Source organism: Dendrobates tinctorius, unplaced genomic scaffold (genome assembly GCF_039654945.1).
Source record: "Dendrobates tinctorius isolate UK_male_01 unplaced genomic scaffold, ASM3965494v1 ptg000211l, whole genome shotgun sequence".
Classification (NCBI taxonomy): Eukaryota; Metazoa; Chordata; class Amphibia; order Anura; family Dendrobatidae; genus Dendrobates; species Dendrobates tinctorius.
The window spans coordinates 30874418-30900898 of NW_027361878.1; the positions used below are offsets into that span (position 1 = coordinate 30874418).

The 26481-nt window shown below is 44.9% G+C and overlaps 1 long non-coding RNA gene across 3 annotated transcripts; it reads right to left on the minus strand.

The window, feature by feature from the left end:
- Positions 1-1071: 1071 nt before the first annotated feature.
- Positions 1072-25393, minus strand: LOC141058434 (uncharacterized). 3 transcript variants are annotated; one of them, XR_012222169.1, is made up of 5 exons: positions 25366-25393; positions 25199-25261; positions 18442-18615; positions 15448-15600; positions 1072-1761 (listed from the first exon to the last, which is right to left on the minus strand). It is a non-coding gene; the product is annotated as an uncharacterized lncRNA (long non-coding RNA). The 3 variants fall into 3 exon arrangements; XR_012222167.1 differs by having other exon boundaries at positions 15448-18615; XR_012222168.1 differs by lacking the exon at positions 18442-18615 and having other exon boundaries at positions 25366-25383.
- Between the last annotated feature and the right edge of the window lie 1088 nt (positions 25394-26481).

The following is a 26481-nucleotide window of genomic DNA, read 5'->3' on the forward strand; positions in this document are numbered from 1 at the left end:
CTCTGAAGAGCAGAGTCATCTTATTTTGCTTTAATTATTGTATTATTGTTAACGTTTTTACTTATGACTTGTATATGAACTGTGTAGGTAGCGCTGTTATTCAAGTAGGGGATACTCGCTTAGCCACCACAAAACCAGATCCGACACAGGTTTTCCACAAATCAATCATAGTCCATGCGGTTTATTCAGCATCATAAACCCACAGCAGTAACATAAAGTTCACTTAATCAGCATAGCGTCCATGTTCAGCTCTGTAATCCCTGTGGTCACACAGGTTATGCATACACAGGCTCTTCAGCCTCAGTTATCTCAGCCACGTCAGGGTCTCCTCATAGTTCCTTCATCTCATGCTGCAGACGTCCATTCCCTTCAGGGAATCATCAGGTACGTGCAGCCATTGAACACAGCGTTCCTTGCTGTCAGGAAGACAGCCCCCATCTCTCCCAGACGGGGCCTTCCAAAACGGACCAACCAGGTCCCAGCATTCACCTTATGTTACTTACCCTGGCCACCTTATATGGTCCGTAGCCACGCCCACCAGGTCACATGGCTATGACCTCATCATAGGTCCTTGAACCATTCTCACACACTTTACAATATCGTTCTCAACCACACCCCTGGGTAGATTTGTAGGTAACTAGTACCACCCGACTCACCAGCTACCTGGAGACTTCTCCGGGACACGTTGAAACAGCACCTCAGCATTATCACTGCTGATCAACACACCAATAAGTCTCCATCTCAAGGCCACCCACCTTGAGATACACAACGGTCATTCAGTATTCTGCCATTCATCCTCTCTCCTAGGACATCCACACAACGCCCCCTAGCAGACACAGTGGTTACTATACCACAACTGTTAAACTGTAAAGTGCTGCGGAATATGTTGGTGCTATATAAATAAAGATTATTATTATTCCTCTGTGTTCTCTGGTTTTCTCCCACACCAAAGTCATAACGATAATTATCAGTGGCATGTCTACAAGGGTGGATGATCCGGAATAAAAGTTCTTATGAACAGTGGTCGGTTGAGTAACAGCCTGTGTAAATAAGGGACATAACCTTTTGGAGTACCTTTTTTAAATATTTTCTTATACTGTTTTTATTGCTTTCTAAACTATAAGAAACTTCCAACAAAGTTTTGAGGGGACAAATATCTGTAATAGCTATAAAGACTCTTCCCTCAATGTGAAGCAAGAAAGTATCAACCATGCATGTTTGTGGTGTAATACAGTGTCAACATTTTGCGAACAATCTAGTAAGTCACAAACTTTTTATACACATATGTCAAATGAGGGCAATATTACATGATTAGAATTTCAGTAAAATACCAGATAAAAAGTAAGAGTGCATTTACATTTGCCGATTTGCAACGTTAAACGGCCGCCGTTTGGTAAATGTTTACCGATTGGTAGTTGTTTAAACAAGCCAATCGCAATTCACATGGGCAAAAAACGATCAGTTATAGATCGTACTGTGTGCCTTGTCTTCCATTGTTCTCGGCAGCACGAGTCTTTTTTACACAGGACGAGGTGCTGTCGAGAACAATGATCTTTTGGGAAAGACGAATTGAGTGTTTTGCTCCTGTGCAGTCTGTTTGCAATGAAAAACTATTGTGAAATGAGCACTTCTGGGATAATCATGTAAAGTAATACACTTTGGCTTGAATTTTAATGGTTTTCCACAACTTGATGTTTGCATCAAAACCAAGAACCACATGTCTTCAGGTGGTCGTTCCGGATTGATTTGTTCTCCTCGATTCTAAATGAAAAAAAAAATGCATTTTCTGTTTATTAAATGCATTACAAGAATGGCTCAAAACTTCATTCACTGACAGTTTAACGCCAATGCCAATCTTTTACCGTAATTCATTTACTGAAAGGGAATCTGTCACCAGAAGTTGGCGCCCTATGGAAATGGCCTGTGTCCGGTCCGATGGGCGGTGTTTCTTCTTTTTTTTCCACCCCATCCGTGGCCCCTGTCCGCGATCTTTTCCGGAATTCTAGTAGTTCTTCTCCATAGATCGTGCGTGCGCAAAACAATCTTGCTTCGCGCACGCGCAGTATGCTTTGCCCAACTGCGGGCAAAGCCGAAAATCATTACTGCCCATGCGCCGGTACACTATGTCCCGGAACACAGCGAAATACTTCCGGGACATAGTGTACCGGCGCATGCGCAGTAATGATTTTTGGCTTTGCCTGCAGTTGGGCAAAGCATATTGCGTGTGCGCGAAGCAAGATTGCTTTGCGCACGCGTGAACTATGGAGTAGAACTACTAGAATTCTGGAAAAGATCGCAGACAGGGGTCACGGATGGGGTGGAGAAAAAAAGAAGAAACACCGCCCATTGGACCGGACACAGGTCATTTACATAGGCCGCCAACTTCCGGTGACAGATTCCCTTTAAGTCCAAAAAAAGATCAGTGATTAGCATTAACAGTTAGGAAATGTTCAAATCGCTGATTTTACTAGGACTGAGAAATTGAAGCTATAAAACCACTATACATTACTTTCAGCATGCATTAGTCATCTGAGCGATGCAGCACCAGTGACGTGCTCACAACATTAGAACGCCCATCCTCACTCGGTTGATGTCCTTCTCGCCAAAGCTAGAGATGACTTCAAACATGGGGCAGGAACGATTGTTTTTGCATCCACTCTCACCCCAAAATTGCAATATTATGAGATTTGTAAACTTGTGCTTTATAAAACAGTTGCATCAAACAACAAATCTCCATTCAGCTACGGCAATAGAAATGGTAAATTTAGGTCAATATGATTTGTGTTTATGAAAAGAACTTGAAATTTGACAAATTAAATTTAAAAAAACACACATTTTTTATTTTTATGCCCTTAAGTCATAGCACACAAAAAAGTTAATAAATAAAGTTTCCCATATGTCTACTTTACATTGGCATATTTATTCAATAGCCCTTTTATTTTGTTTAGCATGTTAGAAGCCTTAAAAAATTTATATACATTTTTCTTTTTTTTTTCCAGAAATTTACAAGATGTATTTTATATGTACCAATTTACTTTTGAAGTATTCAAGGTATTCAATCCTGCCATCGGGAAATTTGTTAACCCATCAGGTGCCACACAGGAATTAATTCAAAGTGGAGTGAAAAAACGAAAAAAATAACTTTTTTTTCCACTAAAATTTTTATTTCAACCCAAATGTTCCATTTTTACATGTGTAGTAGGAAAAAAATTAACCCCCATCTTTGATGCTGAGACACTTCTCACACTGCTATTAATGGGCGGGGACTGTGCAAAGACTGTGCCGGGCTGTGCGGGACTGAGCTGACCTTTGCGGGACTGTGCTGGGCTGTGCGGGGACTGTGCTGAGTTGTGCGGGGACTGTGCTGGGTTGTGCGGGGACTGTGCAGGCTGTGCAGGTACTGTGCGGGACTGTGCAGGTACTGTGTGTGGACTGTCCCGGGCTGTGTGGGACAGTGATGGCCTGTGCGGGACTGTGCTGGGCTGTGCAGGTACTGTGCGGGCTGTGCAGGTACTGTGTGGGGACTGTCCCAGGCTGTGTGGGTCTGTTCTGGTCTGTGCGGGACTGTGCTTGGCTGTGCAGGTACTGTGCGGGCTGTGCAGATACTGTAAGGGGACTGTGCCGGGCAGTGCGGGGACTGTGCTGGCCTGTGTAGGACTGTGCTGGGCTGTGCGGGCACTGTGCTGGGCTGTGTGGGGAGTGCACGGGGACTGTGCGTGCTCTGCCGAATATTGCGAGGCGAGTAGTGAAATAGTCGCCAGGATTCGAGTACCGCGAGTACCGCATTACTCGCCGAGTAACGAATCCTAACGAGTATACTCGCTCATCCCCAGTCCGAGGTCAATAGCCAGGAGGTAAGTCATAAACAGAGCGGAGAGACAAAGTTCTAGTCAGGTAACGTTCCGAGATCAAAATACTAGGAGGATAGTGGATCAGAGCAGAAGGGGTTAAATAGACAGATGGTCAGAAGGAGGTTCAAGGTCAGGCTGCAATACATCAATAAGCAAAAATACATGGCACAGAGTAAACCAACCACACTTAGCTGATGCTACGGCTGACTGCTATCGGCGACTGCCAGCTCAGTCAAATAGCTGAACAATCAAGTGAACTGGGAGCACCTGACAAGAGCTCAGCACTAGTGTTGAGCGACTTTTGGTTTTTTAGGGTCGAGTTTCGTTTCATGAAACCCGACTTTTCCAAAAGTCGGGTCGAGCAAAAATCGGCCGACTATAGGGAAAAGTCGGGGTCGTCCCGAAACACGAAACCCAATGTAAGTCAATGGAGAATTAAAGTCGGCAGTGAGAGGAGGACAGGAAACACACCTACAGTGCCCATTTGAATGCCAAAAGCATAAATTCTTGTTACTGAAGCTTGTCAACCTTAATTAACTTCATAATACTAGTTACGCACTGAAAAATGGGGGTTATTTGGCTACAGTTGTGGGGGGGAGAGGGCTGGCTCCAGGTTTTCGTGGGCCCAGGGCCAAAGAGCGCCCCTTTAACACATACCACAACTCATGATGCTCCGATACGGCAGAGAAATAGCAGTATAGTACAATGAAAAATACTTCACTTCTTACATCTCATGACTGATATCCATTTTAAATTCTCCAATACCTCCAAAAACGGACAGTATATAACTCCATACAGTATTATGGCCAGCGCTTAGTGCGCTATACAGAGTAATGAGGCCCATATATTTCTCCATACAGAATCATTATTCCCATATGTTTCAAACCATATATGAGCTCCACATAATGCTACAGTATATGTTGGTCCCAATGGATGAAGCTCCACTCTCTTATGGGCCCAAATAATGCTCCATATATAATGGGCCCCATTTCTACTGCTCTAGTGTATAATGGGCCCTGTAAATGCTGCTCCAGTGTCTGATGTCCACCTTTGGAATGCTCCAGTGTATGGTGGGCCCCATATATCATTCACCAGAGTATAGTGCTCCCCAGAAATTGCTGTCCCAACACTGAAAACAATTACATAAGTCTCCTTGCTAGGGAATCCCTGCACTACTCTGAACTCCTTGTCGTCCTCATCTTACATCTCACTGCACTTGGCTGTTTAGGCCCTCCCACCGGCAGAGACACTTTTGCGTACTATGCGGTGCCCTGTGCCAGTGCCATCGCCCATGAGTATGCCCCCCCACCTGCTCAAGGAACCTGCACTTTCATCTGCACCTTCCTCTTTGTCACCGTGTAAGGTGGTATAGTATGCGGGAAGGGGAACCTGAGTTTCCTCTGGGTCAGATTCTGGCTGTGTAGAGTGCGAGGGGAATGTAGTGGTCTGGGTCAATGTACCAGCAGCATCATCCAGCAGTGGCTGGGCCTCAGTGCACTTGTGGCGTCCCCAAGAGTACGGTCGACACTGTGGCATTGCCTTCCTCCTAGGGAGTGTGTTGTCAAGCTTGGGAGCAACGAAGGATCTCTCTGGCAGTGAAACCAACACACAACACATTTCCCACTCCAGGCCAGCAGGGAGACTTCTGAACCTGACTGCTGAGGAGCTGCTCTCTGTGGTCGGGAGGAGGTAAGTTAGGGCACTCTGTGCAGGGAAGGGGAAGTGTGTGGACGTGAGAAGGGGAGCTGGAGGATGAGCAGAGTTAAGGCTCACTCCTAGCTGGAGCGCATGGTCCGGATTCCGGTCTCCGAGTTTGTAGGGACACTGACGTTCCTGCAGCAGAAACCGGGGGAAGTAGCAGCTATAAATGCTCTGTACCCAACTAAGGCTTGGAGGCCCCAGCATCGACGTGTGCGAGGCAGAAGGAAAAGGCTACAGCTGTCTGCCATACAAGTAAAGTCTGAGGAACATCTGTTAGACAGGAGGCGTTTCAGTGAACCACGGTCCTGTGAGTGCTTCCCCCACAAGCGCTAGAAAGGAGACGTTCAGGAAGGTACATGTTGGCGGAGTGTTGGAAGGGAGCTTTCCATTCTGGTCCCGGAGGTTGGCAGAGGTCCTGACCCGGAGGACACAGCACGGAGGCAGGCATCTGTGTAACCTGCAGACTGTGAGTAAAGCTTTGGAACTGCACGCTCTGGTGTCCTACAGTTATTCCAGCACAGCTACATCTGGGTACCAGCACCTACACCGCCTGTGCCTTTCCCCCATCACTACATCTACAATTCCCTGGGACTCCAGCTCCACCTGTGGGGAGCTTCACCATCTTTGCTGCACAACACCATCAGTCCCAGAGGGTCTGCATGCAGCGTCGGCCTAACATCTATGTTGCCGAACACCACAGGTGGCGTCAAACTATCTATATAAACTCTTTACCATTATACCACGCCATTTACATGGGCGCCCAGGGCCACCGTCGGGGTCACCGCTGCTGTGACACATCCCACTGACACCGGCCCGGTACCGAGTACCCCACAGCCCTGGGAGGGCGATCCATATGCCAACTGCTGATCGGGCGGCGTTATTCCCACGAACCTCCAAACAGCGTCCCTGAAGGCAAAGTTTTTGGTTTCCGGGGGCAGTATGATTGCAAAACTGAACCTTAAAGGAATGTCCAAAAGGGCACCACCAGGAGTGGAGCCTGTGGCTTAATTGGACTGCACCCGGGAAACCACTACCATACAAGCTACAGAAAAGATGGACAGATTGCAAGCTTTGTCGATTCTGTGTGTGGTGTGGTATGTCCGTTTGTAGTTGTGCTAGCGATTTCTCAGCTTTATTCCGTTAACGACCGAGACTCCGGCATGGCCCCGCGGTACGCGTCAAGCTTACTATAGGGATACGCGAGGCTGTGGCACGTGAGATCGAGCAATAACAGGTCTAGCATTCCAGTACATGTCCGGGGCTGCATGCACGCTACACTGAAAGGACCAGCTTTTGTCGCTTACAGGTGCATATAACCTGCTGACCTCCGTTAGTGATGGGGATCTGGGATTCAGATTATTCCCCGCGAACGATGATTTCCCAGTAAGTTCAGGTCAACCGCAATTCCGGAGTTAGGCCTAACCGTCATTCCTGAAAAAATTACGTGTCCAAACCACAGGTGCTGTAGCTTGCTTAACAGCTCGGCAGCCGTTCTCAGGCCCAGTAAGGATTCAACAACATTGTAGAAAGTTGATAAAGGGTACAGTTTCACCGGATAACACGTATATATGTAGCCTAGTTTACACATTTAAAATATATGTCTATAGATCAGGAGGCAGACTCAGATGTTCTCAGGCCCAGTATGGATTTGACCAGATTGTACAAAGTTGAGAAAGGGTACTTTATCACTGGATAGCAGGTATATATAGCATAGTTTAAACATGTAAAATCTCCGTGTTCTCAGTATGGATTACACAGCAATCTAAAAAGTGGAAAAAAGGAAATGCATTTGAGGCGTACACAACTATATACTTTTGGTGTTATTTTTAAATCTTCATATATATTTCTGTCTCAGTAATACAGTCCAGCCTCTCCGCAATAGGAAATGAGATGCATACAATTAGTGACATAAAGGCTATTGATTGCAGAAATCTAGGAATTATTATTCACGGGAAAAACTTCCGTCACAATTCTCATAGGCGATGCTGACCCTCAATTAATTTGTGTGTTGAGACAGTGAAAACATTTTTTTGTGAATAAAGTCTTGCTGTATCGCACTTCCGTTGATTCCATCACTGTTACTCATCTCAATCCAATTTTTATCACAGGGAGCGATGTAAACATGGTGCTCACTGGCTATCATGATCTGTCACGTAACTTTGGAGTGCAAAAGACAGAAGTCACAGGCCGTAGGCGATTCTATTTGATTGGCATGAGAGGGCACATTTTGAAATGTGCGCCGGAATGTCACACGTTTGTGAGTAGGAAAACTGTGAAAGCTGATGATAAACCACCACTGCATGTAATTGTGAGTCGACGTCCATAAGAAATGGAAGCCACTGATCATCTGGAGCTAGAGCCCGGCCAGCAGGACAGGGCATAGCTACATCTTAACCATCATCTTTCAGTTCAATCAATTTGTAGTGGCAGTCCCAGTGAAGGATTTGACAGCCCAGACTACACAGCGGAGGAGCAGGGAGAGGTAAACATTGCAAATGCTGGGGCCCTGCCCAAGCAAGGGGGCACACTCGTGGGTGTCGGTACTGGCACTGGGCCCCTCATAGTACGGCGGTGTGTCTGACGGCGGGTGTGCACCACCACTGTCAGAGACACTTGATTGCACTATGAGGGACCCTATGCCAGTGCTCGCGCCCAAGAGTCGGCCTACCCACCTGTCCAGGGCAACGGCACTCGCACGGTTTTGTGCGCTAGGTGGTGACCCCGGTCATGGGGGGGGCCGCCCACTTAGGGAGGTTTACAAAGTGGCATATGTAGATGTGGGTAATTCAGCTGCTGCAAAAGGTGAAATAGGTCAAGTTCGCGGAATAGGAGGAGGACCAAAGCAAGCCATTTTTCTGGCAACCTATGTGTCATCAAGGGAAGGTGGGACAAAATCCTTGGAAACCCATGCATGGTTCATTTTAATGAAGGTTAGATCATCCACATTTAGGGTTGACAGACGGGTCCTTTTTTCTGTCAGGATTGATCCAGCTGCACTGAAGACTCTTTCCGATAGCACACTTGCAGCTGGGCAAGCGAGCTCCTGTAAGGCATATTGTGCCAATTCAGGCCAGGTGTCCAGTTTAGCGGCCCAATAGTCAAAGGGGAATGACCTGTGCGGGAGAACATCGATATGGGAGGAAAAGTAGTTGTTAACCATAGTTGACAACTGCTGTCTCCTGTCACTTTCCATCGATGCTGTATTAACAGTTGTGTGAGCGGTCCGTGAAAAATCAGTCCACAACATTGTCATGAAACTCCTGTCTCCAACGCCACTTCAGCTGTGTGCACCACGAACACCTCTGCCAAGCTGCCCCCGGCCCGTACGGCTCGTGTGAGAACCATCACCGCTGCTGTGTGCTGGGAATGCCTCAACCAACCAGTTAACCAGAGTTGCTTGTTTAGTAGCCAATATTAGGTCAAGGTTCTCCTGTGGCATGATGTTTTGTAATTTGCCTTTATAGCGTGGATCCAGGATGCTGGCCAACCAGTAGTCGTATTCGTTCATCATTTTGGCAATGCGTGGGTCCCTTTTTAGGATCTGCAAGGCATAATCTGACATGTGGGCCAATGTTCCCGGTGTCAATGATGCACTGCGAGTGCTGGGTGGAGGAGCACTTTCTGGCAAATCCACATCCCTCCAGTCACGCACAAACCCTGTACCAGACCTTGCCACGCCAACATTTTCACTTGCCCCACGAGATGCATCCTCCTCCCCTAAGTAATCATCCCCATCATCATCCTCCTCCTCCTCTTCTTCCTCCACCTCGTCCAGGAGAGGTCCCTGAGCAGACAATGGCTGAATGTCATCAAGGATTCCCTCCACCTCTTCCTCCTCGTCAACATTGGCTGCAGACGCCTGCTCCTTAAGGTGCGTCAAAGTTTGCATGAGCAGACGCATAAGTGGGATGCTCATGCTTAGGATAGCGTCGTCTGCGCTTACCAGCCGTGTGCATTCCTCAAAACACTGAAGGACTTTACAGAGGTCTGTCAGCTTCGACCACTGCACACCTGTCAACTCCATGTCTGCTCTCAAAGTGCCTGGCCGTGTATCCTCCCACAAATGCAATATGGCCTGCCTCTGCTCGCACAGCCGCTCAACCATGTGCAGGGTGGAGTTCCACCTTGTTGCAATGTCGATAATGAGGCGGTGGTTGGGAAGGTGGAGCAATCGCTGCAGCTTCTGCATACGAATGGAGTGTACAGGCGACCGGCGGATGTGCGCGCACAGTCTTCGCACCTTCTGGAGCAGGGCTGTCAACTCCGGATAATTATTGAGGAAGCACTGCACCACCAGGTTCAAGGTGTGAGCCAAGCAAGGTATGTGGCTGAGTTTTGAAAGGGCTATGGCTGCCACAAAATTACGGCCGTTATCACTAACTACCTTGCCTGCCTCAAGATGTACACTGCCCAGCCATGACTCAGTTTGTCGCTGAAAGTACTCGGCCAGCACCTCGGCGGTGTGTCTGTCGCCCAAACACATCATCTGCAACACAGCCTGCTGACGCTTTCCACTAGCTGCTCGATAGGGGGACACCTCGTGTGCAACAGTGGCAGCTGCAGATGGAGTGCTCGTACGACTGCGCTCTGTGGACGAGCTTTCGCTTCTGGAGGAGGAGGAGGAGGGTCGAACGCCTACAGCCAACTGTTTCCTATACCGTGGGCTAGGCAGCACTGTCCCACCACCACTGTCCCCTGTGGACCCTGCATCCACTACATTAACCCAGTGCACAGTGATGGACACGTAACAGCCCTGGCCATGCCGACTGGACCATGCATCAGCTGTGAGGTGCACCTTTCCACTCACTGACTGCTTGAGTGCATGGACAATGCGGTCTTTCACATGATGGTGGAGGGCTGGGATGGCTTTGCGAGAGAAGAAGTGGCGACTGGGTAGGTCATAGTGTGGTACTGCATAGGCCTGAGTTCGCGGAAAGCTGCGTTTTCCACCAACCGATAGGGCATCATCTCTAACGAGATTAGTTTGGCAATGTGGGCGTTCAAACCCAGTGTACGCGGATGAGAGACTGAGTACTTTCTTGACCTACTCATAGTGTCTGGGAGGGTGAGCTGGACTTGAGAGCTGCATATGGTGGAAGTAGCGGTGGACAGGGCGGACTGAGAGAGGGTTGATGATGGTGATGGAGTTGGTGTTCTTTCTGATGGCCTAGATTCAGTCTTTCGTTGATATAACAGTGGGATTCCCTGACTGCTGTGGCCTTGCAACGACACCTCAACATTTGCTGCTGTGCTAACCGGTGGGCTTACAGTGGGGGAAACAATGTAGCATTGCTGACTACCTTCTTTGTGATCAGTTGCACATGTGGTACTTGAGGTTTGGTGTTGTGTCCACGCTTGCAAGTGCATGCTGGTTAAATGTCTAAGCATGCAACTGGTATTCAAATTTTTCAGATTTTTCCCTCGGCTAAAGGTCTTTGCGCACTTCTACAGATAACCTTGGCCTGATCATGAGGATTTTGTTCAAAAAAGTGCCACACTGCACTCTTCCTACTTTGGCAGACATTTTGTGGCCTAGCACGCTGTGATATTTTGACCCTCTGGACAAGCTGTCCAGCAACTCTTTTGATTTTTGGAACCTGTCTTTGGGGTGCTCCGGGCCTGCCAGATAACAGCTGTTGCGATGTCGATGTCAGCTGTGGATGCTCCTCCTCCTCATCTGAGCTATTGGAAGCCGCACCCTCTTCCCCCAATGGATGCCAATCTGGGTCAACAACTGGGTCATCCATCACCTCCTCTTCAATGTCATGTGCACCTTCCTCTGTGTCACCGTGTATGGTGGTATAGTGTGCGGGAAGGGGCACCTGAGTCTCATCAGGGTCAGAATCTGGCTCTGTACACTGAGAGGACGATGTAGTGCTCTGAGTGAATGTACCAGCAGAATCATCTATCAGTGGCTGTGCATCAGTGCACTCCATGTCAGATTCATCTTGGCCTGGGTAATTCACCATTTCACTTGATAATCCAGGCATGGTATGTGAAAACAGCTCCATGGAGTAATCAGTAGTATGGCCTGCGTCATCCTTCAATCTTGGTTGGGGTGAAGGACACAAGGAAAGGTGTGGTTCATGAACATGAGCCTCCAATGACGACTCAGTGCTTTTATTTTTTACAACTTCAGAAGAGGAGGCGATAGAGCTTGAGGCTGAGTCAGCAATGTAAGACAAAACTGTTTCCTGAAGCTCTAGCTTTAAAAGCGGTTTGCCAACTCCTAGAAAACTAAGCCTTCGAGGCCTTGTGGAGCCAGACGATGATGCAGGCTCAACATCTCCTGCATTCGGTCCTATTTTGATTTTGCCACTACCATCAGATCCACCACCAACACCATCATAACAAGCTGCCAACCCCCGCCCAATTCCACGGCCTCTTCCACCAGCCTTCCTCATTTTTGGTAGAAATGTAGACAAAATCCAACAAACTATATAGTAATGTAAAACAAGGTACAAGGTGTCTATAGGACAGGGGAGATTTTGAATTTCTGAACACACTTGTGGACACTGGACACTTTTGGATTGTGTGAGGCCCACTGAATATCACAGCGCTATGTCACAGGCTCGATGTCGCAGGTGTGAAAAATGTCACTAGAGGATAACGGAGATTTTGAATTTCTGCACACACTTGTGGACACTGGACACTTTTGGATTGTGTGAGGCCCACTGAATATCACAGCGCTATGTCACAGGCTCGATGTCGCAGGTGTGAAAAATGTGACTAGAGGATAACAGAGATTTTGAATTTTTGCACACACTTGTGGACACTGGACACTTTTGGATTGTGTGAGGCCCACTGAATATCACAGCGCTATGTCACAGGCTCGATGTCGCAGGTGTGAAAAATGTCACTAGAGGATAACGGAGATTTTGAATTTCTGCACACACTTGTGGACACTGGACACTTTTGGATTGTGTGAGGCCCACTGAATATCACAGCGCTATGTCACTGGCTCGATGTCGCAGGTGTGAAAAATGTCACTAGAGGATAACGGAGATTTTGAATTTCTGCACACACTTGTGGACACTGGACACTTTTTGATTGTGTGAGGCCCACTGAATATCACAGCGCTATGTCACAGGCTCGATGTCACGGGTGTGAAAAATGTCACTAGAGGATAACGGAGATTTTGAATTTCTGCACACACTTGTGGACACTGGACACTTTTGGATTGTGTGAGGCCCACTGAATATCACAGCGCTATGTCACAGGCTTGATGTCGCAGGTGTGAAAAATGTGACTAGAGGATAACGGAGATTTTGAATTTCAGCACACACTTGTGGACACTGGACACTTTTGGATTGTGTGAGGCCCAGTGAATATCACAGTGGTATGTCACAGGCAGAAATTGGCTAGTGTATGACAAACTACAAGGTGTATATAGAATTGGGCAGAATAGGAATCTCCCTAGAGTGTAGGTCTGTAAGAACGGAACAAGTCCTCGACTTATCCTTACAGAGCGACACACAGATAGCTTCACTGTGGCCGTGATAACAGCCGTTACACGGTACTGAGAGAGCAGCGTGCACGTACACGGCTGTCCGGTGTACGTAAAATTGTCAAGCTCCGTGTTTTTTAAGTATACGGACTGACACACGCTGTCTCTCTATAGTTTTGAATGTGATCAAACAGCAAATATATTTAACTGTTTGAAAGCTAGACAAAACTAGAAGGTGCAGGTCTGTAAGACCGGAACATGTCCTCGACTTATTCTTACAGAGTGACACACAGATAGCTTCACTGTGGCTGTGATAACAGCTGTTACACGGTACTGTGTGAGGAGTGTGCACCGCTGTATGGTGTGAAAAAATGCACGCTCAGTACCTCACCAGGACTAAAAAAAAATTGGGATTGCTTTTAAAAAAGCAGTTTGCAGAGCAGTGGGTAAACAGCAATGCAGCCGTCAGGCAGCCTTAGAAGGCAAGACACTAAAATGTCCTTACAACTAATTTTGGCACTTCAGACACAATAGTACACATAGGGATAAGAAGAATTCACTAATTATCCCAAAAAGAAGCGAACCAGCTAACCATATTTATAGAAATATTATTTTATTAAATATCAAATATACCAATTTTCATAAAAATTGCAGACTACATAATACTTAGCCAATAACATACCCCAGAGGGGTATGTTATTGGCTAAGTATTATGTAGTCTGCAATTTTTATGAAAATTGGTATATTTGATATTTAATAAAATAATATTTCTATAAATATGGTTAGCTGGTTCGCTTCTTTTTGGGATAATTAGTGAATTCTTCTTATCCCTATGTGTACTAGCCTTAGAAGGCAGCCTAACAACCAACACCACTGATCCAGCAAAATATAGCCTCCACTTGCACTGCACACACAGTGACTGGTGTGTTGTACAGGCAAAATCGCTAGCAGCAGAGGCAGTTTTTGGTGTCTTCTTCCCTGCTTAACGCTCTCCCTGCAAAATCAGCAGCAGCTCTCCCTATTCTGAGATCAGCATGAGTAACATGGCGGTCGGCGTGCACGCCCTTTTATACCCCCTGTGACGCCCACCAAAGCAAGCCAATCACTTGCATGCCCTTCTGAAAGATGGTGGTGACCCCTGCCTATGTCATCACGTTGCCCACAGTGTCCGTGGATCCTGATTCGCTGAAAAAGAGCGCAAAACAAACTTTTGAAACGGGACTTTGGCGCTAAAGTCGCCGACCTCGTGGCTGACCTCATCCTAGGGTCGGGTTTCGTTTTATGAAACCCGACTTTGCCAAAAGTCGGCGACTTTTGAAATTTTTTGACCCGTTTCGCTCAACTCTACTCAGCACCATTGTGTCTCAGGTTGGATGGCTGAGTTGTCAATAAAAACACAGACAGCTCAGTACGTTCCTGCACCAGACCGGAAAACTGAGCTGTCAATCACTGTACAGAGAGCTCAGGATGCCCCTACACCAGACTGGAGAACTGAGCTGTCAATCACTGCACAGACAGCTCAGCACTGAGGGGTGGAATCGTTGCACCCTCAATTTGTTATGCAATTACTCCTAAATGCAATGATACCCCATAACATAACCACCATAAATAGGTGTATCGACTATCATTAAGACTAAATTCCCACAATGAGTATTTGGTAAGTTTTTGATGTTGCAGCTTTTCTGCCCTTATTAGGTAAATTAGGATATATTCATTTTTTTTACATGTGTCTTTATTGCGCTTTTGATCCTGCGGTTTTTTGTCTCTTTTTCTCTTTTTTATGTCATAATCTATATTATGCTGCTTTGTTCTTTATACTTTATGGTATTTGGCTTTGACAAACCTTTATTGATAATCATGTGCGGATCACATTTTTCTAGTGCATTTCCGCCGCTGAAATGCACTAAAAATGCATATGCGTTCTATACCTGCTAATTTTCCGCTTCTACTAAAAGTATAAAACTCAGTTTATCCACAAGAGAAAGTGACATGTTGCGGATTTTTTTAAAAACACCGCAGGTTAGATTGTGCAGCATTAAAAATAAGTGGAGTGGGCATGAGAGTTTCTACAATCATTTTCACTTGCTGGAACTGTAAGATGCTGCATGTTTGTGCAGCAAAAATACACATTGTCCAAAACTCATCATGGGAACTTAACTTATATTTCACTTCAATATAGACTGAGATAGAGTATCCAACAGCAACCACTACACAGTATATGGAGCGGTGCTATGGCGGCTCTATACACTGTGCACATCCGGCTGCGGCAGGAGCAGGAAGCAGCTGATCAGTGGGAGTGGCAGATGTTGGACGCCCATTGATCTGATATTGATTACCTATCTGAAGGATAGCCTGTCAAGATCTGAATACTGGATAACCTTTTTAAAGTAATGGTAACTGGATGAATATATAAATTATAATCAAGGTATTATCTAGATATCGCATTACCTGCTAAAACTTGATAGAGGACAACAATGAACACAATTATGAATAAGATGACAATGATGCACTTAATAATCACCATCGAAAAGGTGAAAAAATACACTGTTATGTGACAGTCAACCTGATACTCTTCGTGCATTCGGAAAATCCAGATACCACCTGAAAAAAAAAAAAGAGTTTTAAGAATGTAAAAATAATTTTCATTTCACAATAAATGAGATTAAATATTAATTGCACAAGAGTCCATTTTTGTTTTATTTGCCAAGTAAGGTAAATTCCAGTGCGGAAATTAGCTTAATATAATCAAGCATAATGAAAAAATTGTAGGAATCTGCTGATAATCCCAATTGTTGTGCTGTAAAACTAGGGCTATGTTGCAGTAATCCACAATCACAATGAATACTTACAATGTAGCAATATGACCTTATAGCCTTGGTATCATGTGTGCAAAAATCAACCTAGTGTCATGCGTCTGGACCCTTGAGCCTGTGCTTTGTGGTCAGCTTCTCTGTCCACCGAGTCACAGCTGATACACCTTTTCTCTGCGTGTTTAGTTTCTGTTATCCTTGCTTCAATCTTTTTAGGGTAACATGTTATGAATGAGTCACCGTAGGAGGCAAAAGCAGAAATACAAGCTAAGTCCAGAAAACCAGAGAAGTTGGCAACTATCAGATTGCAGACCCCTGAACCTATCAACACAACTAGCAGTAGCCGTGGGGGGGTTCCTTCCTACGATGCCCTAGACCCCTCGATCACAGCCGGAGAATTACATAGGCCTAAAGAAAGAAAGGGGAAATCTAAACTGCCCCAGAGCAGACCCCAAAGCAATAGGCAGCCCCCAACATATAATGACGGTGAAGCAAGATGAAAATACTAACACAGACAGAAAGATAGACTGAGCAAAGATGGGGCCCAAAACTACCTAGGTAGGAAAGGACAGGAAGGCTGCTGTCTGCAATCTGCCAAAACCCTATCAAAGACATAAGCCAACAAGCTGATATGAAAAAGGCCCTGAAGCAGCTAGGCTTCAAAAACTAAATCAGCACTCAGGTATTTTCAGAAGACAGAGCTAAATGAATTCAGCACACCCCAGCAGGGAATGGCAGAAATCCAGAAAAACAAAGCAAAACAAAGTCAAAGCACCAAAGCAAAAGGCCGAGCAGCAAACTTAGCTTTAGAGGAGCAGGAATTCAGACTGGTCTCCAAGGATCCCACAGAGAAATCACCCGCAGGGCAGAAGGGCGTCGGCAGCCCAGTCAGTAACTCCACTCAGCCAGTCATCATCATCAGCCTCAGGTGTTTGATAATCAGGCTCACTACCTTTCTTTACCAGAAGAGGGAGTTCCTCGGGCCTCAGTAATGAAGGGGAAAATGAACTCACAACAGTAACAGGTGTTTTCAATTACTCATTTGTCTGCTCTATCACCTTTTGGGTGTGGCTTTATATACTTTCTCCCTGCTGGCATTTCCTGCTGGTGATAGTCTCATTTGGATGTCCAGCCATACTGCTGTAGTTAAAGCCAGTCAGCCTGCTGCTTGTTCTTTACCCTACACCTATCTTCTGTTTCTTTTTAGAAAGTAGGAGACATATTTTCTAACATTACGTACTTAATCCTTTATTTTGTATTTCGTGATTTGTTTTACTCACTCTGGGATCACTTTTTATTTCAGCACACTTTCCATTCTGTAGGTAATTTACACTCTGCTCTGCTATACAGATCTTTAGGAGTAACGTGAAGCACTTGATGGCCTTTCAGGCAGCATAGGTCCTAGTTGCCATCGTCTCTCTAGTCTGTGGTTAGGGCTATCTTGGCTGTTGCAGGAACCAATAGGGACTGCAGCGTCAGGATCTCTAGTCTGTACAAGAACTGGCAGGGTCAATTGCAGTTTTTTTAGTGTATTACCTATTTACCCGAGTGATTTGCTACATGATCATAACACGGAAAACTCATTAAAAAAAATTAAGAATTTTAGGACAAATTATTGAGTGGTCATTCAGTGGTCCTAGTGCTGTCCGTTTTTTTTTCACGGACAGTGCCTTGACTGAAAAAAATATGCTTACGTGAACAAGCCCTCAGAGAAGTAAGAATTTTAAAAAAATCCAGGGAAAATTCTGCAAAGTTCGTGATCGGATGTTTTTTGTTTTTAACTTTCCAGGTTCCAGCATTGTGTACTATTAGGAAGCTAAATGTGAGATGCACATCAGGTTTAGCTTTGTGGGTTTGTGTAAGTAACTTTAGTACCAGCTAAGTAGATTAGACGTTCGAATTCTCCTCTATACGTTGCAGACATTTTGCATTTGTTATATGGATTTTAAAAGCATGCAAATGCATTGATCATTTTTATCCAGGTCAATATACAGGGATGAAGTCAGCGTGGTAAACATACAGATTTTGCAGCTGATTGGCTGAAATTCCACTATGAGATCACATAGCCTAAGTGCTCCCCTAAAATGAATCAGGATTTTGTGACACGTACTTTTTTTTATACATCTTGATCTTTATTAATAAACTAAATTAGTACTCAATTTTCACACTGTCCGCTGGGGATTTTTTAGATTCATACTATCTGTTCTTTTCAGCAGGCTCCTTATCATCACCGAAATGATTACAATGACAGGTAACACCTCCATACATAACACAGGATCCACAATAGTTGATGTCACAGCTGACCCTGCTCTCCCTCCCTCCACAATGACCTTTTCACATTCTCATTAGATGCGTTAATACAAAAGTCAGAGTATGTACTATGTAGCTATGTACATGTGTTGTTTCCTGAAACAGGAAGTGTAAATCAAAAAAGGCTGTAAAAAGTGCTAGATTTTTATTTTTTTTAAAAATTGTGATATGGGAAAAAAATACATTGCCAATTTTTTTTTCTTTTTTTTAAATGCATGGTATATAAAAACCTGAAGTCATTTTCTGGCGATCCAAATCTCTTTAATCCTGAGAAAAGCATAGATGTGTTAGGATAAATCATGGAAATATAATACACACTAACCTGGGATGAGCCAACATACAGAGAAGGTTAGAAGGACACCTTCTATAGCATTGTACACTTTTTTATAGAAAAGCTAAGGAATTATCAGGCAAGCCAATGCCTCGATGACACCACTAACGATCATATAAATTGGTACATATGGCTGATAAGCACAGTCATCTTTGTATATCACACCTATAGAATGACAAAAGGAATAGCCATAACTTATGTAACAATGTAACACAAAGGGCCCAATTCATTATTTGCATTTTTTTTGTCTTGTGGTACTTGCTCCAAATTCACATCAAAATGAATTAATGAATATTTTATTGTGCAAAATCAAAAGCAGTTTGTGTCATTTAACCTGTTTTCAGACTTTTTTTTAGTCTTATGTTCCAGTAGAATGTCAAAATAATTGTACCAAAGTGTCAGATATACATAAATATGTAAATTGCCTCTTCAGAGAGGAAGAGTACTTGATCTCTGGTGCCACGTATTGGAGGCAGCGATCCTAAAAATCAATATTGATCCTTTAACGAGACTTGCCATATGACTCAGGATAAGAGCCAAAATAGAATCTCAGTATACAGAAACGGTGTTTCAGGGTATTGCTCCTCGTCTGTGCAAAGTATGAGATTAGATTTGACTAAGTGAGAGGCTTAAGACTGGGATCTAAGGGGTAAGGTTTTTCCTTGTAAAGAGTGACAAGGAAGGCATGGTATGTCAGAGTGAGGAGACTTATACACCTTGCATGCTCCTCTATGAACTTAAATATGTAAATTGCCTCTTCAGAGAGGAAGAGGACTGGAACTCAAGTGCCAACTATTGGCAGGGTCGGCGATGGCAGCAGGCAGACCAGGCAGCTGCCTAGGGCCCCTGCTCCCCCAGGGGCCCCCAGCTAGCGGCATATCATGCAGCCGCTATGGGGCCCCTGAGAGGCAGGGGGACCCGCCTGCCACCAGCACAGACTCTGCCCACCGCCGCATTGAACTATACAGGCGTCTGGTACAGTTCAAAGCAATGATAGAGGAGAGAGCGTCACATGACGCTCCGTCTCTCATCATTCCCCGCTCTCCCTCTGACACTGCGGGTGTGCGATGATGTCATCGCGCACTCACTGTGTGTTGGCAGTGCAGCCGCTGAGACTGGAGCCGGGAGCAGCGCGGGCACGAGGAGAGGTGAGGAGTGTTTTTTTAATGTAACAGTGAGTACTGGACTGTAGGGCCTCTCTCGAGGGGAGGGGTTATATGCTATGTGGGGCTGTGCTATATACCATGGGATGCTGTGCTATATACCATGTGGTGCTGTGCTATATACCATGTGGGGCTGTGCTATGTACCATGTGGGGCTGTACTATATACCATGTGGGGCTGTGCTATATACCATGTGGGTCTGTGCTATATATTATGCGGGTTGTGCTATATACCATGTGGGGCTGTGCTATATACCATGTGGGGCTGTGCTATATACCATGTGGTGCTGTGCTATATACTATGTGATGCTGTGCTATATACCATGTGGTGCTGTCCTATATGCCATGTGGTGCTGTGCTATATACTATGCGGGCTGTGCTATATACCATGTGGGGCTGTGCTGTATACCATGTGGGTCTGTGCTTTATACAATGTGGGGCTGTGCTATATACCATGTGGGGCTCTGCTATATACCATGTGGGGCTGTGCTGTATACCATGTGGTGCTGTGCTGTATACCATGTGGTGCTGTGGTATATACCATGTGGTGCTGTGCTATATACCATGTGGTGCTGTGCTGTATACCATGGGGTGCTGTGCTATATACCATGTGGTGTTGTGCTGTATACCATGTGGTGCTGTGCTATATACCATGTGGTGCTACTCTGAGGGGGCTGCCATATATTCTATGGAGGGGCTGCATTATACTATATGAGGGGGGCTGCATTATATTCTATGGGGGGTTACATTATATTCTGTGGGGTGGCTGCATTATGCTCTAAGAGGTGGCTGCATTACACTATAAGAGGGGGGATGCATTATATTCTATGGGGGGTTACATTATATTGTATGGCGGGGCTGCATTATACTCTGTGGGGTGGCTGCAATATGCTCTAGGGGGTGGCTGCATTATACTATATGTGGGCTGCATTATATTGTATCAAGGACTATGGGGAATACATTATACTATAAGAAGAACTATGGGGTGCATTATACTATGGGAAGTGAATTGTACTACATGGATGACTGACGGTGTATTATACTATGTAGAGGACTGAGCAATGTATTTTAATATATGGAGGACTATGAGGAGTGCAGTATATTATATGGAGGACTGAATAGTGTATTATACTATATGGACGACTGAGTGTATTTTAATATATGGAGGACTATGAGGAGTGTATTATACTATATGGAGGACTATGGGTCACATTATATTATATGGAGGACTATAGGGAGTGTATAATACTATATGGAGGACTATGGGGCACATTATATTATATGGAGGACTATGGGGTGTAAACTGTAGATGTGCTGCTGATAACATGATACTGTATTGTCTTCTATTAGTGATCCATTAGTGATTGTTCTGTCCCTATCATTCTTTTTCAGACGGTGGAAAGAGGCCGGGAAACAAGAGTTGAACGACATCAATATTGTTGATCACACTCATTTAGCGGTGTGAACTCAGCGCATGTAAATATGTTAGCATTTGGGGCCCCATTTTAAACTTTGCCTAGGGCCCCACTTTGCCTAAAACCGGCCCTGCCTATTGGAAGTAGCAATCCTAAAAGTCAGTTACGAGCCTAGCCATATAACTTAGGTTTCCCTTAGATCCCAGTCTTATGCCTCTCACCTAGCCAAATTAGATCTCATATTCTGCACTGACGAGGGGCACATTGAGATTCTGTTTTGGCACATGGCCCAAAGACTTTAGTATTCACTCACCTTATAATGTCTTGCCTTAAAATTACTTTAGCAGGAAGCAATTGCTATAAGGCCCTTGATAAGAGGAGCTCATAAAAATGGAGCCCAGACTTTTTGCTTCTTTTGCTAAGTTAGATAGGTCTCCTGACTTGTCCTCAAATTCATGGAGCTCATTGCCTTCTTTTTATCTATTATTGTATCAAATATTTAAAGGTGTTGGACCATAAATGGAAGTTATCACGACGTGTACACAGCATTGCTGTGTATATCCCAGCACTAATCATATATCTTTCAATAAGAAAACACCTACACAGGGCCGGGACAAAGTATTTTGGTTCCCAAGACAGACAAAACCAATGGCGCCACCCCATCCCAAAGCAAAGGAATGGCTCAGAGACTAAGGTAACAGGACCCCTAATGCACATCCCCATTCCTATGGGTTAGGTAGCAAACGCTGATGACCAATTACTCAAGAATTTTTACCTGTTTCACAAAAATATGTTATCAAAAGTAAAAAAAAGGGGTTTACTTTAGGGATGTGACTTAACAGGGAATGCAATTTTAAAGTTAGATACAGAATCAATCATTTTTTAGGACCATTTACATAATACAGGGGAATGATGATGATTCTGGTGATATATTGATCATCAGAACCATCATCAGTACATTAATACAAAGCCAAAATCATCTTCAGTACATAATTAGAGCACTAGAGCCATCAATAGTACATGCATATGGCACCAGAAACATCATCAGTAAATAAATACATCACTAGAACCACCATCAGTGCACGAATATCACCAGAACCACCATCAGTACATGAATGTCACAAGAACCACCATTAGTACATCAATGCATCACTAAATGTACCATAAGTACATTAGTACATCAACAGATCCACTATCAGTACTTGACGTCACTAAAAACCACCATCAGCAAACTAAAACGCCACCCGAACCTCCATAAGTACATGAATATGTCACCATAGCCACCACAGGTACATGAATACATGACCAGAACCAAGAGTACTTGAATACAAGACCCAAGCCTAATACAACAATCAATTGTAATATCAAGTCAGCCCCGGATCAATTGTAATATCAAGTCAGTCTAAAAAGAAGTGTACAACCTTACAACTCTTAGTATGTCCTTAACAATGGTAAGGAGATACTGGGAGTTGTTATTAACAGCCATCATCAGACTGCGGACCATATAGGAACCACAGTACTGATGAAACTTAGTCAAAATCACAAATAAAAATTTAAATCCAGGTTCCTTACAGATTACATCTTACAGTTGTCTCTTTCTGTTCATCAATGTCACGGGGCAGTAGGGAAAAACAGGAGATGTGGAACCTGGGCCCCTAAACTGCCCCTCAGACTAAGGAGGTGCCCTGACTTTCCTTAACTCGGTTGTACACTTGATGGTAGTGAGGCCCAAGTCCCCGACCTGTCCCTATCTCCTGTTTATCCCAGACCCAAAACCCCCAACCCCCTCCCCAGGAGGTGAGACAGGGAAAAGAGTGTACTGCACCAAATAACAAACAAGGAAAGATAAAACAGACACCATGGGGTTAAAACAACTAAAAACCAAAACTTAGCGTTATCTGCTGCCAATGCTCCCAGCAGCAGAGTAAGGCACCCGATCAGCACCACCACTGCTCCAGATAAGCTGAACCCCCTCTGCATCAGGTAGGTCCAGTCTTCACCAAGGCTGGTTAGCAAATGACCAGTATTACCAACAGTGATCTGCAGCACCAGGTGGCCTTATAAAGGGATGTGGGAGTAGTCACCACCTGCTGACTAACTAAACATGTAGTAACACCAGCGGCCACCGGGGAGGGAAACCCAGCAGCCGACCAACTACAGTTGTAGTAACACCAGAGGCCACCGGGGCAAAAACTCATATTAAGCCCCGAGGGCCAGAAAGGAAAAAGGTTTATATAAGAGAGTCCAGACTCTGACACAGATCCAAAAATGGATCATGACAATCTCCCCATTGTCTAGATGCCATTATGACTTTTATATAAATAGAGTGGATGCACAACCATTATATCACAATAGGCACAATATGGTGCCCCAGTATATATCAACCTTAGATATACAACAAGAGCACAAATACACTAGTAATGTGCACACCTGAATAATGCAGAACAATTTTATTGAAAAAAACTATAAGTGACATGATAAAACCACCATAAAAACAACACAAAAGAAGACTCTATCCATATTAAATAAAATGTGCAATGGGCGGTGCTCTGTTATACAGTACAGGTGATCCAATAGTATAATGCAGAAGATCTGATAAAACATGAAACCATAATTAAACATGGTGCTGAACTACCATGATCATATAAGAGATGAAGAATGCAACAGGCCCGACTGGGCTAATATTAATCTATAAGGTATAGGCATATATTAATCCATCCAAACATAATAAAGAACACAGGCTCTCAGTCCACCGTCTCCTCTTCTGTGAAGTGCAGCAGTGGATGCTCGAAGGTGCAATGATGTCACTGCACCACACCATCCGGCGTCCCCTGCATGCGCCTTCTCCCAAGTGCCTGCGTCTTGCTGGAGATCCCAGAAGAGCAGGGGAACTGACAGCTCCTCTGCTCCTGTCCCAGGCGGCACACACAGCAATTGCATTCGCAAATACAATTATGAAATTGAGAGCGGGGGGGAGCGACAACTGGAGTGGTGGCATAAAGAGGGGTGACCGGTTGCCTGTGACTGACATCGCTCACCTCCTTGCCTGCTTCCCGGCCGTCACTGCTCTGAATGTCTATGGCCCCAGGAAGATGTCGGGCGAACGCAGACATTCAGCAATTTTGTTTTCAAAGTTCACCCCCTAGGGTAGGCAGGAGGTGGCGCCATAGACAGGTGCCTACCCCTCGTTCAGGCCTTGCACCTACATAATGGATAACAGAACTTTCCGAACAATTCAAAATTGAGCTCAGTGATGCTTACGATCAGTTTTAACTTTTCTAAGACTAATGATATACCCTTCAAAAATTACTTCCCATGAAAGGCTGATTAACCCGATCCCCCTGCAGCCTCTTCTTCTTCAAGCAGCCATAACTTTTCTATTTTTTTCCATCAATACTGCCATATGGGGATTTGTTTTATGTGGGACAACAAGTTGCGGATTTGAATTATATAATTTTCAATTATATGTTTTCTGTGTGACAAGCTGTAACTTTTATTCTGTACCATTTTATGCTGCTTTTACACTTACCATGTTTTTGCAGGCCGATTTTGCCCCAAAAGATTTCTATGGGGCCGCAAAATCAGCCCACAAAAATTCCACGGTGCGCCGTGTGCCGTATGGCCGTGAGGGCCATTTTTGCGGCTGTGATAAAAGATCTAGCTTGCTTGATCTTTTATACGGTGTACGGACACGGCCCCCATTGTAATTCAATGGGGCCGCAAAAACAAACGGAAGTTTTATTTTGCGGCGCACCATGACTTCTGGTGTCGCGGAACGCTGTTTTTTTTCAGACCCATAGAATAACATGGGGATAAATGCTATCGGTCAAGACAAAGGATAACACTGGTCCAATTATTACTGCCATCTGAACAAGTCATTAAAGTTTGAAGCAGCTGTGTTTCGTGGGACAAAAAAGCGCAAAAAAACAAACTCTCCCTCATATGGCTATGTTAATGGAAAATTAGAAATATGGTTTTTAAAAAGAGGGTACAGTAAAAAAATTGATTAAAAAAATGGAAGAAAAAATAAATAAAAATGGCTCCTGGCTTTCCACCAAATAGGAAACACTAAAAAAACTAATATCAATTCTTAACAATAAAAAAATAACGGAATAAAATAAATGGGAAAAAATCATCTTATAAAGATTACATTACCTCTACTTTTTCTTACCTAAAACAATTGACGCAATTCTTAATCCAAACCAGATGACTATTGGGATGCCAGACCAGCCCGCTGCAATGAAACAAAATCAAACTCAGTCATGTATCTGTACATCCCGCTGCCTGTAAATATACAGTATACACATATACAGTAGATGCCCTGCCGTACGGTCTTACAGTCTACGTCCATCTTCGAAGAATTATCGATTTTGATGTTGAGCTGAACTGAACAAAGGTTTCTTTATTTGGGCGTAAGCACTGATGACTCAATCATTTGATAGCCATTAACTGCACTTGATAAAACTTAGAAACTGTTGTATCTAGAAGCTGTTTTAACCCTCTGTGCCACCATTTTGGCATGTGATTGCTTAAAGGCATAGTCTGGGTCTTATGCCGGGCTTACACTGGCCAATTGAGGCCATTAAATGACCGCCGATCAATGATTTACAAGACCATAAGCGCTCAATGGTATTTTTTAAATAGGTTGCTGAACATTCAAGGTCACAGGACAATCAATCCCCATATACAGTGGGTCGCCCTCCCAGGGCTGTGGGGTACTCGGTAACTGGCCGGTCTCTCAGAGGGAGGTGTCACAGCAGCAGTGACCCGGTCCGTTGCCCTGGGCGCCCATGTAAAAGGGGGTTTGAGTGATGAAATAAAGTTTATGAGTGATTCGTGACGCCACCTGTGGTGTTCGGCAAGGGAGGTGTTAAGCCGATGCTGCAGACAGATCCTCAGGGACAGATGGTGTAGTGCAGCAAAGATGTTGTAGCCCTCCACAGGCAGGGCTGTTGGTCCCAGGGCAGTGTAGATAGGTGTTGGGGAAGAGGGTGCAGTGTCTGGTACAGAGATGTAGCAGTGCTGAAGAAGTTGCAGGAAGAAGGCAAGGACACAGCGGAATGTAGTTGTCAGGATCCTGTCAGCGCCGGCGTGCAGCCTCCGCTGAGCAGGCACTCACCCACACTGTAGGGGGGCCCGGGGTCAGGTACAGCCGGAAAGTACAGATACACAGGACCTGTCGGCGCTGAAGTTTAGCAAGTAGTCACAGGACCTATGGTCATGTGACTGCAAGGGGGCGGGGCTTAGCGTCCTGCTTTCAGAGATGGCAGGACACTATACAGAAATACTCAGAGTCAGGCAAAATGGAGGTCATACACAGAGATATCAGTAAAGTACCAGGGATGAGACAGAACGGATAGTCAGGGCCAAGCAAAAGTCAAAACCAAACAGACATAGAAGGTACCAAGCAGAATTCAAAGCAATATCCAGAGAACAGACCGAGTCGCACACAGA